The sequence below is a fragment of the Lissotriton vulgaris genome, chromosome 2_1 (genome assembly GCF_964263255.1).
Source record: "Lissotriton vulgaris chromosome 2_1, aLisVul1.2, whole genome shotgun sequence".
Classification (NCBI taxonomy): domain Eukaryota; kingdom Metazoa; phylum Chordata; class Amphibia; order Caudata; family Salamandridae; genus Lissotriton; species Lissotriton vulgaris.
This window is the reverse complement of record NC_141687.1, coordinates 841751193-841770740: the sequence shown is the minus strand read 5'-3', so window position 1 is coordinate 841770740 and position 19548 is coordinate 841751193.

Below are 19548 nucleotides of genomic sequence, written 5' to 3'. Positions count from 1 at the left end.
CAGCAGCACTCCAGCACCCTGGCCTTCAGCTGTATGATCTGACCCTGCTTCGGGCTTGTGGAGCCTACACCCCTCATCGCCATCTTCTACCACGTGGCCTTGTCCCCTGAACGTGCGACTTGGGCTACTCGGCCACTGGAGCGCCGACGCGGCCTCCTTCAGACTCTACCCCGCCAAGGAACGAGGGCTACGCGCATCAGCTGCCCCTGCCCTCCACAGTCCCTCGACGCCCTAAGTGGATCATGACCCGCGGCAAGGGGAACAAACCGGACCCCCCACCAACGACAACAAGGGGAACATCAGTGGCCTCCATGTGGGGCAAGACGGGCTCGCCGTCCTCTTCTGGGGGCCCCGCATCGGCAGGGGGGGAAGCTCCCGCCGCCGGCCGACTCTCCACCGGTAACCCAGGCCTTCATGTCCTCCTTCATGGCCGATTTGAAGACGGAAATTGGGTCCCTCAGGACGGAGGTCCACACATGCGTCAAAGAACTACGCAGGGAAGTCACCGACCTTGGCGACCGGGTCGACGGCCTGGAAAAGACGGTCGACTCCCGCACCGAGGACCTAGAGCAGATCTGGCAGAGAGTGGCGACCCTTGAAGAGCAACATATCCAGCTCCAGATCAAGCAGGAAGACCTGGAAAACAGGGGGCGCCGCAACAACCTCCGCATCCGGGGTGTGCCACTCGGAGAAGAGGGGACTGATACCATGGCCTACGTGGCCCTACTCCTGCAAGCGGTGTGGGGCGAGGAAGACGCCCCCCCGCCGCGCCTCGACCGCGCACACCGAGTCTTTGGAGCGGGAGGTAAAGCGGGCCTCCTGCCCGACATCGTCACCAGACTCCATTACTTCACCGATAAGGTGGCCATCTTGAAGGCGGCTAGGGACAACCCGGACCTGCGGTATGAGGGCCACAAGATCCAGATTTTCCAGGACTTAGCCCCCACCACACTCCATAGGAGGAAGGTCTTCCGCCCGGTCACTGAGAGACTCCGGACCCTCAACATCTCATACCAGTGGGGCCATCCTTTTGCGCTCATCTTCAGGTGGGAGGGCAAGCGCAGGGCCCTCAGGTCCTATCGTGAAGCGGCACAACTGCTAGGCATGCCGGATTCCCCGGACCACAGCCCGACTCGCCCTCCCCACTCGGAGAAGGCACCTCCACGTTCAGAATGGTCCATTGTGCGCAAACGTCGACGGTCCCCTCCGGTGGACGCACTCTCTACCTCGCAGACCAAGCAGGACATCATTGCGCACATCCGCTCTCTTGAGGGCGATCGCGAGGAGCAGACCTCCCAGCCTATCGCCTCTGAAGGTGGGGATCGCCCCTCGACCCCGGAAGGCAGCTGACCATTGCTACGGCGACCCAAGCTGCCCTGAACACGCACTTGCCCCCTAGACACTTTGGTCTGTCCTCATGCACTATGGTGACTTAACCCCACTGTTCTTGGGGGTAGGGCCCCCCCCTCTCACTAGTGGGGGTCAAACGGACTGGACGATGCCCCTTACCTCTACCAGGCCATGAGCCGCACCACTGAGCCCCAGCGCTCTATAGGCACCTGCATAGACCATGTACACCCCACGGCTCGACAGACCCCCGGACTACCTTGAGGCAGCGGGGTGCACGGACTCTGAGACGACTCAACTTCATTCCATCTACCCGTATCTTCGCCCCCTCCCTTTGTCCTGTAGGAAGTGACATTCCTGAGTTCATCCAAACCCTCGGGTAGAGGATGTCCGGTACCTGGGACATTGTGTATTGGCCCTGTTGGCCTGTTTTGGTTCTGTTTCTTCTCTGCGCCTCTTCTCTTTTTTCTCTCTTTTCTTCTCCTACTTCTCTTTCACGCTGCCCTCTCTTACTACTCTCCCCCTGCGCTTGCGGAGGGGCGGCATGGTGGGTCCTGCGGGGGTTGGCGCGCTGGGGGCGAGACGAGGTTGCCGCTGCTCTCTCTGCGGGGGGGTCTGCTATGCTGGGTCCTGCGCGACTTCACTCCCCCTTAGTGCTATGACAGCGAACATTCCTACACCCCTGAAGGTCCTCTCCCTCAACGTCAAAGGGCTCAACTCCCCCAATAAGCGGAAGCAAATATGGCGCTACCTCCTACACCACTCCCCTGACATTATCCTCCTCCAGGAGACACACCTTCTCAGGGGGGACATCAAACGCATGGCGCACCCTAGATACCCCACACAATTCTGGGCATCCTCTGACACCAAGACAGCGGGGGTGGCAATTCTCTGCAGGGCTGGCATTAGGCGGGGATCCGTGAAACCCTTCAGGAGCGCTGACGGGCGGTTCCTCCGAGCCACGGTAAAGATGGGCTGTGCACAGTTCACTCTAGGTTGTGTGTATGCGCCCAACCAGTCGCAGGACAAATACCTCCAGGCACTTCTGCGGGATCAGTTCCCATCGGGCGATGCCAATGTGATCTTGGGCGGAGATTTCAATCTTGTTTGGGACCCAGAGTTAGACCGTGCGGGAGCCCCCTTCAACGGTGCGGGAGCGATGTCCTCTACCCTTAGAACGCAACTTATCGACCTGGGACTCGTGGATGTGTGGCGCTACCACAACCCGGGGACCCGAGACTACTCCTTCTACTCACACTCCCATCGGACGTACTCCCGGATCGACTACCTCTTCACTTCCCTTGAATTGGCCCGAGACTCCTTAGCTGCCGCTATATCCGACATTTCCCTGTCGGACCACGCTCACGTGGAACTCCTGCTTCAGGATCCCCTGGCCCGCGCCACTTGTGAACGCAGGTGGGTGCTCCCGCCGAGGGTCCTTCGGGACCCGGACGACGTCGCTAGCATCCGTGACGCCATAGACTCGTATTTCGCCGTTAACGACACCCCCGACCTGCCCTTCCACACGGTCTGGGATGCCTTCAAGGCCACCATTCGGGGCCACATCACCTCCCTGGCGGTGGCGCGGCGGAAGGAAGCGTTCAAGATGGAGACCGACCTGGCTTCCGAGATCAAACTGGCAGAGGCCCGGGACCGGGACACCCCTTCGCGGGCGTCAAAGAGGACTCTCGCCAATCTCAGGGGGCAACTCCGCACCCTGCGCACCAACAAGGCGGAGCACTCCCTGCTAGCGCTCAAGCAGCGGTATTACGAGGGAGGGGACAAGGTAGGTCGCCTACTAGCCGGCAGGCTGCGGGCACGTGCCGCTAGGGCCCACATCGCCAATGTCAAGCGGCAGGATGGCACCAGTGTCACCTCTGAGAAGGCCAAGCAGGCTGCCTTTGTCGATTACTACTCCTCTCTGTATGCTGAGGAGCCCACCTCTGCGGAGGCACGGGAGGCAGTCCTCGCGGACTTCGAGGGGTCTCCACTGTCCCCGGCATGTGCAGCCTCGTTGGAGGGTCCTCTGCTGGAGGAGGAAATAACGGAAGCTGTCAAGGACCTCCCTGTGGGGAAAACCCCGGGGCCGGACGGCCTGCCGTTGGCCTTCTATCGACTGTTCCTGACCCAGCTCCGCCCGCATTTGCTGCGGCTCTACGGCTCCTTTTCTGACGCCACTGGACCGTCCCCCGATATGGGTCTGGCGGAAATTGCCCTGATCCCCAAGCCCGGGAAGGATCCCGACCTCTGCGCCTCCTATCGCCCCATCGCCCTCCTTAACACCGATCTCAAGATCTACACTAAGATCCTGGCCAAACGGCTGGACCCGCTCATGCCGGGATTGGTGAACCCGGACCAGGTGGGATTTATACGAGATCGACAGGGGGCCGACAATGTCCGCAGGCTGGCGCACTTGGTGGGAAAGGTGCACCATTGGAAAATCCCGGCCTGCCTCCTCTCACTGGACGCGGAAAAGGCCTTCGACCGGGTCGACTGGACCTTCCTACGGGCGGTTCTCAAGAAACTGGGTCTTGGCCCTACCATGATCTCCAGGTGCATGGCCCCTTACCTCGGGCCACAGGCCAGAATTCGGGTCAATGGCCAACTGACATCGCCGCTTTCGATTCACAGGGGAACGCGGCAGGGATGCCCGCTCTCGCCGCTCCTGTTTGCTTTAGCGGTTGAGCCGCTGGCGGAGCTGATTAGACGCGCTCCTGACATTCACGGTATCCCCCACGGGGGACGCACCAACAAGGTAGCGTTATTCGCGGACGATCTGATCCTTACTCTTACGAACCCTCGGATCTCCCTCCCAGCGGTGCACGAAGCCCTCTCGCTGTTTGAGCAGGCGTCCAGCCTTAAAATTAACCACACCAAATCTTGGGCACTTAACCTCACCATCCCCGAGGAGGAGGTTTCCTTCCTGAAGGGGGTCGCACCCTACCGCTGGGCGGATGACCACATTAAATACCTGGGTCTGGACATCACACCTCACCTCGACTCGTGGTCTTCCAGAAACTGGGCCTCTTGCCGCAAGGAAGTCCTGGCAGACCTGCGGAAATGGAAACCCCTGATGATATCCTGGCTGGGGCGGCTCAATGCGGTCAAGATGTCGGTCCTCCCCCGCATTCTCTATGTTTTCCAGTGCCTCCCCACTCCGATCCCGATCCACTGCATCAGGAACCTCCAGCGCGACCTCACGTCCTTCATATGGGGAGGTAAGCGACCCCGGTTTTCACAAAAAGTCCTCATGGAACCGAGAGACAGGGGTGGCCTCGCCTGCCCGAATCTCCTCCACTACTATTGGGCGGCGCATCTCCGGTTCGTGATCGAATGGGGTGCACGCGAAAGCGACAAACACTGGTTCCACATGGACCGAGTGGTCACGGGGCGCACCATATGGGACTTGCCTTGGTTACCGCGGGTGGCGCGGTCCAGAAGAACGTATATGGCGGTCCCCACGAGGACGGTGCTTGAGGTATGGGACCGAGTGGCAGTGTCCAAGGGTTTAACCACGTTCCCCTCTCCGCATACCCCCATTGCTGGTAACCCGCACTTTCCCCCTGCTGCCCGGACCCGAGCTTTCGAGAGCTGGACGCAAGGAGACTGCAGGGTTGCAGGGGATCTCTTTCTTGGTGGGTCACCTAAATCATGGCTGGACTGCAGGGAAGAATTTAACCTCCCCTTAACCGCCAGCTTACAGTATGCGCAGCTGCGCCATTGGATCTCGGGAGACGACATGTCTCAGGCTGCCTCCAGGGAGTATACTCCATTTGAGAAGCTGGCACGCTCCCTCGGGGGACTGAAACGGCTCATCTCCCAAATTTACAATATCCTGCAGCACCCCCTCACCCCTCCCGCGCATCCCTACCAGAGGCAGTGGCAGACGGCGACTGGCACTGAACTCACGCCATCTCAATAGTCTAGGCTCTGGAGTGACATTGCCAAAACCTACCGCAGTATCCCACAGAGGGAAAACGCGTACAAGATGCTAACGCAATGGTACTACACCCCCCTGCGTCTCAGCAAAATGTTCCCCACCTCCTCACCGCTGTGCTGGAGGTGTAGCACTGCGACTGGTGACTTCATACACATCTGGTGGTCGTGCCCTGCCCTGGCTGTCTTTTGGAAGGAGGTCCTTAGTCACATTAAGAAGGTGTTGGGTTTTCCCCTCCCTGAAGAGGTTTGCACACTCCTGCTGGGCGTCCGACCCCCCACACTCAGAGCACTCACGCGCAGCGATTGGATCCTCACCCTCCACATGTTAGGCGCTGCCAAGCAACTCATTGCTCTGTACTGGAAGCGGGCTGAGGCACCGCCGATAGCTTCCTGGTTCGTGCGCCTCTGGCAGGTCCTGACCATGGAGCTGCTCACGGCGCGGATACAATCAAGGGGGGTGCGATTCAAGGCAGTGTGGGAACCTCTCGTGCGTCACCTGTGCTCCATCAGCTATGCCCGCCACATGCCTCCCAGGCTCCGCGCTCTGCAATTGTTCGAGGACGCCCTCATCCCTGCTGATCCAAGCAGGCTAGGCCCTTAGTCGCTCCCCCCAGTGCTGGTTTGCGTTCTACGCCTCTTGTAGGCGACCGTAGCTATACCCCCCTAGCCCCTCTCCACCTCACCACTGCTCTTCTTCTTCCGACTTTCTCTTCTTTCTTGCTTGCCACTCTGGCTTCCGCCCCCCTTTGGGGCAGTTTGGTCCCTGTTGGGCCTTTGAAAATGTGACACCACTGCTCTCCTTCCCATACGCGCCTCCCCCGTACAGCGGCGCGTTGCCAGCGCATGACCACCTTCTGCTATATTCTCCCCTAAGCCACGCGGCCGCCCCCCCCGGGGGTTGTAGGCAGGGCGCTGTGTTAAGGATTTCACCTCCCCTGGTTAACTACATCTACGGACTTACATATGCGCGGCCGGCCCCGATAAGGGGTTGTAGGCTTATCGCTGTGTTCACAATAAAAACAGATTTGAACAAAAAAAGTAATTCATTTTCTTTTATTGTCATATGGCTTTTATACTTTTGTAAATATTTTAATTAATCATATACAAATAAAAATATTACCTTACCTTACCACCCGAGGAGCAACCAAAAATTCTATAAACAGCAAATTTGAAATAACCAATCCTTAGGCTGTGCACCAGCATCCAACATATTCTTACTGAATAAGAACAATCACTTATTTATATAGCTTATTCATGCAGCTCTTTTACCCAAAGCATTATCCTAGTATACATTATTATTGTCAATGGAAGGCGCTGCTCATTTTCCTCACCTGCAAGTATGAAAGGTGGAGGCGACCTTAGCAAGTTTAAGACCTGCATGTCATGCACAGAGCTCATCATCAGGTGCTTCACTTGCTGATAGTTTAGTTTATGCTGCAAAAGGCAAGCTTGTAAGTTCTAACATGAATTTTTTAATTTAGGAGTCAGTCATCTGGTAAAAACCTACAGCTAGGAAGAGGGGTTACATTGTCAGACAAATCAAGGGAAAAGGGTGTGTGTGAGGGAAACTCCTCTGATTAGAAACGTTAAAATGAGAAAGTGGCAAATTCCTTACCATGATGGGGAAAGGGTGAAACAACTCAAGTACATTTTCATGGTGGGTTCCAAACTGGGCACAGATACAAAGATGGGTGAGAATATGTCACCGATGAAAGACCATGAAGTGAGGCTGCTGTGTAACAAAAAATATTATTAAAGCATTTGATGGCTCCACTACTGAAGCAAGTTTCAAAGAAAGTATAATAAAAGATACTTTATACTTACTGGTCACTGAGTCTTGCTGCGCAGCTGTACGGTGGGGCCAACAAATGACTTTAGTGCCCATAATCAACATTTAGTGCCTTACTCAAAGGTGGACCCGCAGGTGAACTAAGGAGTGAGTGTGAATGGACATCAGAAATTGTAAAAATGTGACGTTCCGCTCACCTTCTGCTGGTCCATCCAGATAATTTCTACTTGATTGCCAGAAGATCCACATTCAAGCTGCTTTCTATCACCCACAAAGCAATTCACGAACAGGCCTGCTTTTCATCAGGAATAAAATCACCGAATGCATTCAACAAAGGAACCTCCACTCCAGATTGGCACCTGGCCTCAAACTCTCACTATACAAGCAAAAAAACATAGGTGGCACATCATTCTCTGTGGAAGCAGCCAAACTATGGAATTGATTACCCTCAAACATAAAATCCACAGATAGCTATCTTATCTTCAGAAGGCTACTCAAGAGTTGACTCTTTCCTACATAACCACAATACTCAAACACAAATGTATAGCATATACCTGTGTGTGTAAACATTAACTTTGATTATATGTATGTATCTAGATTTGTAAATTTCTTGATATAAATATCTATAATAATATGTACTTATGTATCTATATATTCATTACTTTAATCCAACTATAAAAAACTGACTTTCTCCAATGCACTACTCTATATTTTACCCTATACCTCTCTAAATATATCCTCTACCTCAGCTCTGTGACTCATCTCAAACCTCATTTTACTACTATGATATCCAAAACAACCCTTTCTTGACTCTCCCCTTCTCTATCCCTCCTTAGATAACCCAAAACCTCATTTTAATACTATGATCGCCCAAACAACCCTTCTAAATTCTTTCCTCACCTATACCTCCTTTGACTCATCCCAAAACTCATTTTATTACTATCATTTCCCTAATCCATTTCTACAGCTTCTTCCCTCCTCCATCTTACCTTATACTCATCCCAAACCTCATCTTATTGATATGATCTCCACTAAACACTTTCAAGACTCTTCCCTCTTCCATCCCCCATTATCCTTTTCAATTCAACTAACAGACTTGCAAGTCCATCGCTCAAAATAACTCAAATTTCACTATACTAATCTACCACTAATCGTTTTTGGCTTCCGTAGTAGTGTGCTACTCACCGAAAAGCGCTTCAACGTCTCTTCAGCAGTAGTCACTATATAAATACAATTATAGTACAATGCAATACAATACATGGAGACTATGTGGAACAAACTGAAGGCTGTAGGTAATTTGAAATACATTGGGGTACATTTTTAAGCAATTTATCTATGAATGAGTATGTCAACGGGACAGTTGCCAGCATTAAAGCGGTGGGTGGGGCATCTGGAGATGAGTGCCGGCGGGAATTCCAGACCTGCTGTAGGCTGTTTGTGCACTTGTCTCTCATTCCTATCCCCACTCTGGCCTGCCTGGAAACAGTGAGCAGCTCTCTGCAGTGCAGACCGGAGGTACCCCTGTCCTACTAGTGCTTGCTCTACTAGCAGGCTGCCTCCATATATGGAAGCTGTTTCATCTCCTTTGTGCCTAGAGTCAATCTTGTCCCGGATGCTGGAATCCTTTTGATGACGAGCCAGGCAGGGGACACAAGCAGCTGTAGGTGCTTGCACAGTCATCCATTGGTTAGTCAACCGGTGTTTTTTTGCTGGTTTGTCCTGCTATGGAGTGGTCTATCAACAAGCCCAAAAGTAGCTACTGAGGGATGCCAAAGGTTCTGCTTTTTGCCACTCACAGGACAAGCAAAAGGGGAGAATTGGAGCTGGTAGGCGTGACAGCTTGGTGGTCTGTAGGTTGTCACACTGGGGTTTTTCAGCCCTCTACAAGGAGTAAAAAAGATGCCTATTGATGGCTGAAAGGGAGGAACTGCAGCAGAGGAGAGTTCAGGCACAATATATCTTCAGAAGCACATTTGGCTACAAAGATGCGTATAACACAACCTTTAGAGAAAGGGGTCCAAGGGAAAGTTTAAAGACCACATCCAATCACAATCCCCACTCAGACAGTAAATACACAAATGAGTGATTGTGGGTCTATGAAATATACTGTTGAACAATGCCTTAAGCTTCAAACAAGACAAAACCAAAGTAAATCAAGTGCCACCGGATACCTCCATGGTAATGAAAGTACCCATCAGTTTCCGATCGGTTCCGCCCTGGTCATCATTTGGGACTCCTCACACTGAGCAGAGCAATCCTGTAACCACTTGATGTTGATAGAAGTGGTTACCCTAATGTGTTTCTATGGTGTAAGGCAAATAACCGTGGAAGCTGAAAAAGCAGTGCATAAAAGAAAAATAATATTGTGATAATAGTGAGGGGATATAAAATTGGAGAACTAGAAGAGAAAAGCTTTATTAGGTATCTCCTACGTTTCCAACGCTAAAAAAGCGCTGAGATATAGTAGGATAACAAATAGCTACTATTACTGATATTATACGGTCTACATGTTTCTGCAGACTATGGACCCATCTGGGTGCTCTGCTGCATTCTTCAGGACCACGTCTCGCTACTGCTTGTGCCCCCCCCCCCCCCAAAAAAAATGGAGGTGTGTTTAAAATGCAAATATGAAAGAAATTATTTACATTACGTCTCTTGCAAGTGAACCTATTGTCCCCTGAGAGGTACTGGTCCTCCTTACTAGAAGACAAAAATGGAGACAGACAGGCACAGACAACATGTAGAGAAATATAAATAAATTTCAAGCCCAAAAAAGCATTGTGGTTCGAGCACATTATGGGTATGTTAACTGCATATCCCTGTCGATGTTATATTATTTACATCACCGATTTCTATGTTGGCCAGCCCCGGCTTACCTATTAGGTAGGAGGTACAATCTACGCCTCACCTGGCTGTGGCTCAGGTAGGTGGAGCACCGTGCTATAAGTGATAAAAACATAGAACACTTAGTCACACCGCACACAGTGTTGGTCACATAGAGTTGATAGCGCAATATTATTTGTTTACTGTATGTTAGGAAAGAGGAAGGTGTGGTAATAATCCCCCTTTCGAATTAAGGTACCGAAATGTTACCCCATGTCAATCTGATATCTTATAGATCATGTTTCGCATATATATTAATGGTTCAAAATGTAGACAAGAGACCTTATATCGCCTAATGTCCTTTTAATAGGTGCGCTCAGATTTTGACAAGGAGGGCAAATGGCCTTTAGGGTCAACTCTTATACTGACGTTGCTATAATTTTCAGGGTTCATAGCCCGAATCCAAACATTGCTTCCTTAGCGAGTATTGGCCGGCCAAACATCACAAAGGACCCTCATGGCATTTAGCGTCACCGCTTGTATTAATATTACCCCACGTTGTTAGAGTATGTGTCCTTATTCAAACACAGCTTCATTAGTGAGTTCTAGCAATGCAAACAGAGCAGGGGAAGCCTCGTATCGAGCGGCATAGTGTGTGTAACAGCGAGACCTGTTAATGGTCAACAACGCCGCGTACTAACATATTTACCGCTCGATGCCTCAGTTCGCCATAGCACGCTCTTACCTCTCTGTCGGTACTCCAGGGGTCCTCTGTGCCGGAGGTATCCGGTGGCACTTGATTTACTTTGGTTTTGTCTTGTTTGGAGCTTTAGGCATTGTTCAACAGTATTTTTCATAGACCCACAATCACTCATTTGTGTATTTACTGTCTGAGTGGGGATTGTGATTGGATGTGGTCTTTAAACTTTCCCTTGGACCCCTTTCTCTAACGGTTGTGTTATGTTCTTGAGCAGCTTTGGCTGCGGGTCCTTTTATGTGTATTTACCGCGCGGATAGCACTTTTCACAGATTGACACCCTCACAGTCGGGTTGGTCTCCTGGCTTTGGCAACCAATCCTTGTTTGCTGGCTTAATTATTCATTATATTGATTGCTGCATAGTTCTCGCACTATGGCTACTAATTGGGGTCTAGCGTTCGACCAAACAGAAATCGAATCTATTCTGCAATATAACCCTAGTGTTTTAGACACTTTACCCACCGTTATCGGTAATAACGAATATTGGTTCTTAAAAAGAGTCACTCGCGTATCTGCATACATGGCATCACGATGGCAGAATACTTGAGGGGCAACTGTGCTCCAACAGGGCTAATAGTCACGAATGCACCCCGTTTATTTCTAAACGACAAGGACTTTTTAAAAGACTGGTCCCTTGTCGCACGGAGGTGCACTCGAGACTGGTTGGTTTTGATTATAAAGACAGCGAAGAGGGTGGCTGACAAAATCCTTGTAGAAATACACATCTTGGAGGGTCAAATTAAAGCTACCATTTCAGGCAAGTTGTTTACTAAGAGTCAGGATGAGAGCAATAAAAATAACAAAGAATTTAAGTATTCTGTGCTCTTTTCAAAACTCGAAAAGTTTAAGAAAGACCTGGCCAGGTTTTCTTCTGAAAGGATTTATCCTTATACTAGTGATTCATATGTTCCTACTGCATTTAACAGGAATGGACGGAGAGGAGGTTCCACCTATGGTACATCTAGTTCCGAAGACCTATCTAGTGATTCAGATTCCTCCAACCCTGGACAGACGATCAATAGAAATCGGGGTAGAGGTAATCGTCGCGGGTGGAGAGGACAAAATTTCCATCAGAACCAATACATGCCTTGGTGGCAACCGAACCCATGGATGCAAGGTGGACCCCGTTCCCACAGCAAATAGGTGCTTATGGTCCTCCAATTCAATCCCGACTTTAACATGCAGCCTTTTTTAGGCTATGGCCAGGGCCGTTCACGAGGGAGGAGACGGACACAACAAGGTCAGGTTCAATGGAACCTACCACCCCCCTCTATGGACCTGCGGAGCGGGAAGAAGGTTCCACAGGAACAGGCAGGACCCAGTGCGGAGACAGCCTTGTGATCAATCTGAGCTCTAGACAACTAACTGTAAATGAGGATAAGGTCCTTAATAGGGGTCTGGGATTCATGGCCACTAATACTGGAGACCCTTTTTTGACCCAAATGGAGATGGCACAGTTCTTTAGAAAAATCTGTCTCCATTTTTTCTTTGCCAACAAAACAAGAGATGAGGCTTTGACTTCTGAAACAAATACCGGACTGAAGAGACCATCCAGTTTTAATCCCCCTACGGCAGCTTTACCGGCGAAAGTTCTGAATTTCGAACAAGCTGTAGAGAGAGATTTAAAAAATCTATATCAACAACCACATCCCCCTTTCATGAATTTGCCTAAAGAAGCACTGAAGAGTCTTACCAACGATGACTCGCTCATGATAAAACCTGCAGATAAGGGTGGGGCGATCGTCCTGCTTGATACAACCACATATTGGGAGGAATGTTTAAGACAACTACAGGACAATAGATCTTACAAACCCCTTAAAGAGGACCCTACAGATAGGTTAACTAAGACCATAGGGCACATAGTGGAGGAAGCTGTATCACATGGATGTATAACTGCTAATGAAGCCCAGTTCCTGCGGGTCAACAATCCCACAATGCCTTACTTCTACGTAATGTCTAAGGTACATAAGGCTCAAAGACCGTCTCCAGGACGCCCCATAATATCGGGGATTGGTTCCCTCCTGGATCCATTGTCAACATTTGTAGATGTGTTCTTACGACCGCTAGTCAAGGAGATGCCGACCTATCTCCAAGATACGAAAGATATTCTCTGTATCCTCCCTGAGATTGAGTTTGACGGTTCGACCGATACTTTGGTATCATTCTACGTCGAGTCGCTTTACATATCCATCCCTCAGGATGACACCTTGCAGGTGATTGAAAATCTCCTGTTGGAGAGAGTGGGAATCCATCAGTTCAATACATCGGATTATGAATCTAGCCAACATAGCTATGAAAGAGAATTTCTTTCGCTTCGAGGACACTGTCCTCCTACAAACATCTGGGACCAGTATGGGTAGTGTTTTTGCTCCTAGTTTAGCTAACTTATATGTCCATAAATTCGAACAAGACCACATTTTGACAACAGAGAACCCATACCACGCATCGCTGCGGGTATGTCGTAGATATATAGATGATATCTTGGTCGAATGGAAAGGCACAGTGGACGAGTTATCACAATTCCATCAGTGGTTGAACTCTAGGAACCACTTTTTTGTGCTTCACCATTGAGTATAGCAAACAAGAGCAAGCATTCCTTGACCTATTAATAACAACTACGCCAGAAGGTCTAAGGTCTGAATTGTACAGAAAACCCATGCCAGAAATTCTCTTCTGCGATATGACAGCTGTCACCCTAAGGCACTTAGGGACAATCTTCCTTACGGACAGTTTTTGTGCATTCAACTGAACTGTTCCACCAAAGAAGCTTTTCGAGAGCATGCAAAAACACTTGAACACCAGCTATGCACAAGAAAGTACCCAAAGAAGTTGGTGCGTCAATCCATGAAGAGAGCTGTGATTAATAACAGGGAGGCTCTACTACAACAACCCATCCCCAAAGAGAAAATGCAGAGGATTACGAGTGTTTACACTTTTAGCACCCAATCAAATAACATTCAAAAGATCATTAAGAAACACTGGTCATTTTTAAATACAGGATCAGAGCAGTTACCACCTCCACTTTTTGCATTTAAACGTGGCTCTAATCTGAGAGACTAACTGGTGTATACCAGACCAAAGACCAAAATTGCACGCCCCGTAGGTACTCTATGGGATATGCCAGCTGTGGAGGGACACCATCCCTGTGGAAGTTGTGCAGCTTGTCCCCAAACTTCCAAATCAACTAGTATTGACATTGGCAGTAATCGTCTCTGGCAGCAGCGACGATTTACTAATTGCAACAGCCATCTATTTGATTACCTGTCCATATCAGTTGAAATATGTGGGCATGACCACCAGGAAAATCATGGTCCGCATATCGGAACATAAAAGCACCATCAGGTGCAAGAAACAAGCGACCCGGCTAACAAATCATTTTTTAGAAGTTGGTCATGGTCCCACTGATTTCACATGGACAGTTATTGAACAACCAGTAATCCCAGCTCATGTTGTAGATACCAGTAAATATCTCTTCAAGAAGGAACAGAAGTGGGTATACAAACTCAATACTGATCAGGTTGGTTTAAATGAAGACATCCCCTGGATGTCTCTGTGATGGAAAACACCCTTCTATATTTGTATATAGTACTATACACACATCGGGGTCAATGTGTTAGGAGGGTACACATCAGACGTAGCATGTAGTGAACTGTCATCTCTCCATAGCCCAAGTGTCCCCAGAACCTCTTTTTCATCGAGTATAAAATCACATAGACCCACAATCACTCATTTGTGTATTTACAAAGATGCGTATGCAGCCTCCCTGACATTAAAGATCCCTGATTGTGTGAATGAAAACCATGCTGGGGTCCTGTATAGAGACTATGCCTCTGGTGATCCTTTCCTCCATTAATCCCATTTCAAAATGCTTACTTATTGTCAGATCAGTAGACAGAGGCACAGGGAGAGTATGATTTGACCGAGATCAAACAGTTTGTCAGAGAAGGAGACCCGAGACTGCAGCATACTGCTACTTACTCCAAAGGCTCAAAGTATTCCACCATGTTGCATTTTATACCATGAAACTGTGCACTCTCCCCATCCCCAGGTTATAGCCAGTCCAGTCTTTTATTTTATGCACACACATTTAGATTGATTCTAAATGCTCCCATTCCTGCACAAAATAGAGCTGCAGATAAAGTTCAAAAGGCGATTCACCAAAGCACATAATTTAACCAAATGGTTAGGCCAAAATTAAAAACAATGTCTCCTGGTTCAACAGTGTCCAATCAGCCCACTAGAACACCACTAGGGGTGGTCACTAGAGGGCCAAGTGACCACCCCTCCGAATGAAATAACATTGTGCTGTTGGCTTTGCCCAGATTTAAAATACTGTGTGTATTTCCAGCATCTTTAGGTGAGGTGGTAAAGCCACGAATAAATGCCATGTGTCTTAGTTCTATTACTAAAACCTGGTTCAAAGACCATATCTAGTTCTGTTGTCTTCTGACATTGTTCGGGGTCCTGTAAATGGTTTTTATTTGTGACTCACTCACTGCCTGTATTGAGCCTGCTTCTATGCTCCATGATCTTTTTATATAATGGAATAGGATATGGGTAGGCTGCAAAACCTGTTTGTTAGGAGCAGTACGTGGTTATCATCCAGTAGACAGACCCACCAACTTTTAGCGATTTCCCGAGTTTCCTACAAAATCCATAATGGTGCACAATTTAAAATGGTCTTAACTTTAATTCCTGTTCTTGTGCTCTTTTTCAATAATGCATGCCTATTTTGCTATTGACATGAAGCATGACGAAACGTGTCCATGTGTGCCTCAATGAAGCTGGTCAAAAAGCAGCTTATGGCAGCCATATGTTTGAGTTATGGCTACATAGAGCCAATAGTGAAAAACAATGGCAAGGAGTAACCATGTTTGTGTTAGCCGTTGCCCTCAAGGAGAGCTGGGCTGCCAGTGATGGAAACTTGCTTGCTAGTGCCTAACCCCATGATAATCAACTATACATGCAGCAGTGCCAATGGTTCAAAAAACAAGCATTGGCAAAGCCAGCAGGTCTGGTGTTGGCTTGCAGCCTTCTGGCAATTTTTGTTTTGTTTTGTCCTGGTTTCTGCAAAACATTATTGTTTGGGAATATGCTAAACCCTCATCAATCTTTAAAAAAAATTGCTAAAGGCAAAAAAGTTTTTGGGGTCTAAAAAAACCCGACATATTGCCATAGTACTCCCTGGCACTGAAGGAAACTTCCTTGTGTGTCGGTGTGTTCCGTGTGAAATGTTGGCATGCCGTAACTCGTCATGAAGTTAGACAATGGCTGAAGTGGGCTGATACATTTTCCTTGAATGCATGCTGGAGTTTGTGGAAGAAAAATGTGAATGACACCAAGCACAGAGTAATGAATGACGTCTGGTTGAAACTCTTGAATGTGACTATGTTATACACACAATGTTAGTAAAATTAAAAGTTTTTGGCTAACAGACCTTAAATAGTCAATCAGTTTGACATCAGCTGCAGGCCTCTTGCCTTTGAGAAAGGAAGAAAGAAAGGAGGAAAAAAAAAAGACAGACAGAAAGAAAGAGGATAATTCAACACAGAACAGTTTCAAATTCACACAATCTAGTATACTGTTTAAATAGCAGTAGTCAGAAAAGCAAAACACGTCAAAAGGAATGCACAACAGCATTGGCAGGAGATGGGATGTGATAAAGATGGAATGTGCATCAGAAGTATCCTGCTATCACATCAGGCTCTAAACGCAAAGGCAACAACAAAGTAATTATAAAGGAAGAACAAAAACACTTGCACTGAAGAGAGCTAGCTTGTTTGCAGATGTGATTTTCGTGAGTGATCAAAATTCAGTCACTCAGAGTGAAGTTAACCAGTGACTGAAGTAGGCTAACCCACTGCCCCATCCTATATGCTGTAGTAGTTGGAAGCAAAATGTCAGTGACACAAAAACAGACCAATGGATGAAGAGAGGTGACTGAAAGCCCCTATTGTATGTACATTATACAAATGTTAGTAAAATCAAAAGGTCTTGGCTAACGCCAGACCTAAAAAACACAAAGATTGAGTTAAAACAGGTGCGTTATTGAGATGTAGAGCATGCTACATGCCAAGAGCTATCTCATCAGCTACAAGAGCCTATCAATATCAGATGGAACACTGTGGATTTACGTCTCAATCCCGCCAGCCTTCAGTAGGCAGTTCCTAAATTCAATTATTTCTGTTCTACCATGGAGGTTTAATGGGTACCTTTTTAAGAGCATATGTACTTCTTTTTTCTGAACTAAATTGTTCTGCCACAAGGTTAGATTTTACCTACTGGGAAATGCTATGTCTGGTATTGTTGTTATTTGGCAGCTGTCTAGCCTGCAGCGCGCATGGGTGAATGGAAGTGTGTGTGCGGTTGCAGTGTGGCACATGAGGGAGGAGTTGCTTGACACATGTGAGGCTATGAGTGGTGCTCCACATCATCTGCATTGAAGCTACCCTTATGTTGCATATTTAGAGGGAAGTGAGCGAAGAGATGTGCAGTCATTCGTACTTTACAATGGACCGCCCCACGGACCTCTAAATGAGGGAGGCTCAAATCTGTCTGTGGACAACCTACCCTGAAATTGCGGTCTTCACTAATTGGTGGGCTTGTCTTCAGAGACATTTTACCTCCATATCAGGTATTAAAGAGCAATGTTAACCAGATGGGCTATCTGCAGGTGGTTTGTGAGTTGTAGGAAACTCATACTGAAGTTTGGACCACCAACACCAATGGTTTGTAAGCTGCAGGTTGACGTTACCTCCTGTAAAGATGCGGCACTTGAAGGTGTTGCACTTCAGCTACCAGGGTAACCACGGCCACCAGAAATAGACTAGAAGAGATGAACATTTTGGCCGGCATTTGAGAGTTCTTCTTTGATTCGGGAACTGTGTGATGGTTGATTGAGGCGCGCAAAGTTGCAGGGTCAAGCAACTCAAAACTTTAGTGATTTTTTAAAAGGTTTGTGAACTTTTTGTGATGTCTGAAACAAATGGAGTTTAAAAAGACCAAAGGGGGCTTGAGCGGCCCATCATGGCATCTGGAAACTGTTCCTGAGAGTGGCGCTGATTGTCAGCCAACTCTCTTGTGTCAACCCCTCTCATTAACACATTCATCCACCACCTCTCTCCTTGTCCCCCAAACAAGGTCCCATTTTTACTTCGCGCACCCTTATACAATAACCCAGTGCACCAGGGTAATCGCCACCACCATTATGCCCACCACTCCATCACCAGTCCCGTTCCTAATATTCCAGGAATACACTTGCAGCTGTTTCCCACTTCAGGTTGTCCCACCCTAGATGGAGTGCAGAATCTTTGCACTGGTGAGGTTGAACCATCTCCCTGGCTTAACAAGAGCAGTTTTAAATATCACTCTGCTATTCAGGAGAAGGTATTACCTTTTCCCAACTTTAGCGGTGGGATGTAAGATCATGCTTAGTACACTAACAGTCTGGTGGAGTTCCCTAATACATTGAGCAATACAAAAGTAATGGTTAAAGTACTATCAGATAGTGGAAGGTTTTTCACACAAAATGCCTCGTGGGGCAGGAGTTGAAACAAGTCAAGCCTACTCAGAGCATGGCCTGATGTTTGACTAATTCAACAATGCAGATGGTGTTTTGTGGCTATCATCTCCACCTTGGAAGATCAGGAAAAGGCTAGCTCCTGGATCATTACCAAAGCCCTGACGCTATGACGGTTCACTGAGTAAATGGAAGAGGCAGTCCCTGCTTCTGATAAACCAGGGCCTTGGATAAAGGTGAGAGTCCAGTGTCAAATACGACACAGACGTATCAGATGGGACTGGTAAGCACCCAGTTACCAGGATTAATGTGTGGTGTGGGGTCCAGTTGGGCTCAGGTGGGCGTAAGTAGTAAAGTGAAGCAACGCTCCAGCCAGATGGACTTCTAGTCCCAGTTCTATAACTATGAGAAACAACCCTTGAAACCTTAGGCTTTGAATAACCGCATGTGTTTTTTGGGTGAGGGTGTGGGCGAGGTTCTACAGGTGCTTGTGAGGAGTGCCCTGACCACAGTGTAAAATCTGATTGCATCAGGTGATCAAAGTGCGAAATAAAGGCTCCAGAGACATCTCTAGAAAGCATTTGTTTGAAACACCTTCATTAACCCCTAGAAAATGAAGGTGTATTCTGGGTGTGTGAAATTATACAGAGAAATGTCCATTATGACAGAGATTAACAAGCCATTCTAAAGAAGCGCTTCTATCCTCTGCCATGAGGTTTTGCAAAGGTAAACAGCTTTATCCTATTGAGTGAACCCTTCAAAGACAAAACTTGTAGAGGCTCGCATGAAAAACGTGTTTATGCAGACAGATTTGAAGTCAACTGGGAGGAAAAGTAGGGGAGTGGCACTGTTTGTGCAAGATGTAACTGTTAAAAACCGGAGCACGGGTGTGGCACGTTTTCAGTGGTATGCAGGATCACTGGAGGTATGTGACTCTGCAGCAGTGGGGGTTTAGGCATAGGCATGTGTTTACTACTCTTGCCACATAGACCATCATGTGTTGAATCACTTAAAGACAGATGCAAAAAAAAGAAAGTGTTTTTAGCTCGAATTGATCAAACCTTACTCAATAAGGGCCACGTGTGGTGCTGTGCAGTGGTAGACCGTTTGCAAATTTTAAACTGTGACCTTTTAGTTGCCAATTGCTGTATCCCATGAATTAAACTGGTAGTAATGACTTTAAACGTTTGGACAATGTATTAGTGTGTCTTAAATGTATCAATTAGTGAAATAATGCTGCCATCTAATGTGACGGAATTGCCACATAATTCCGATAATTGCGCAAATGGGAGTTTAGACAGCGATCAGAATTCAAAATAGAAGGATAATTAACTCACCCCTGCAATTTTAAGCTGACAGATTTCACCAGCAAA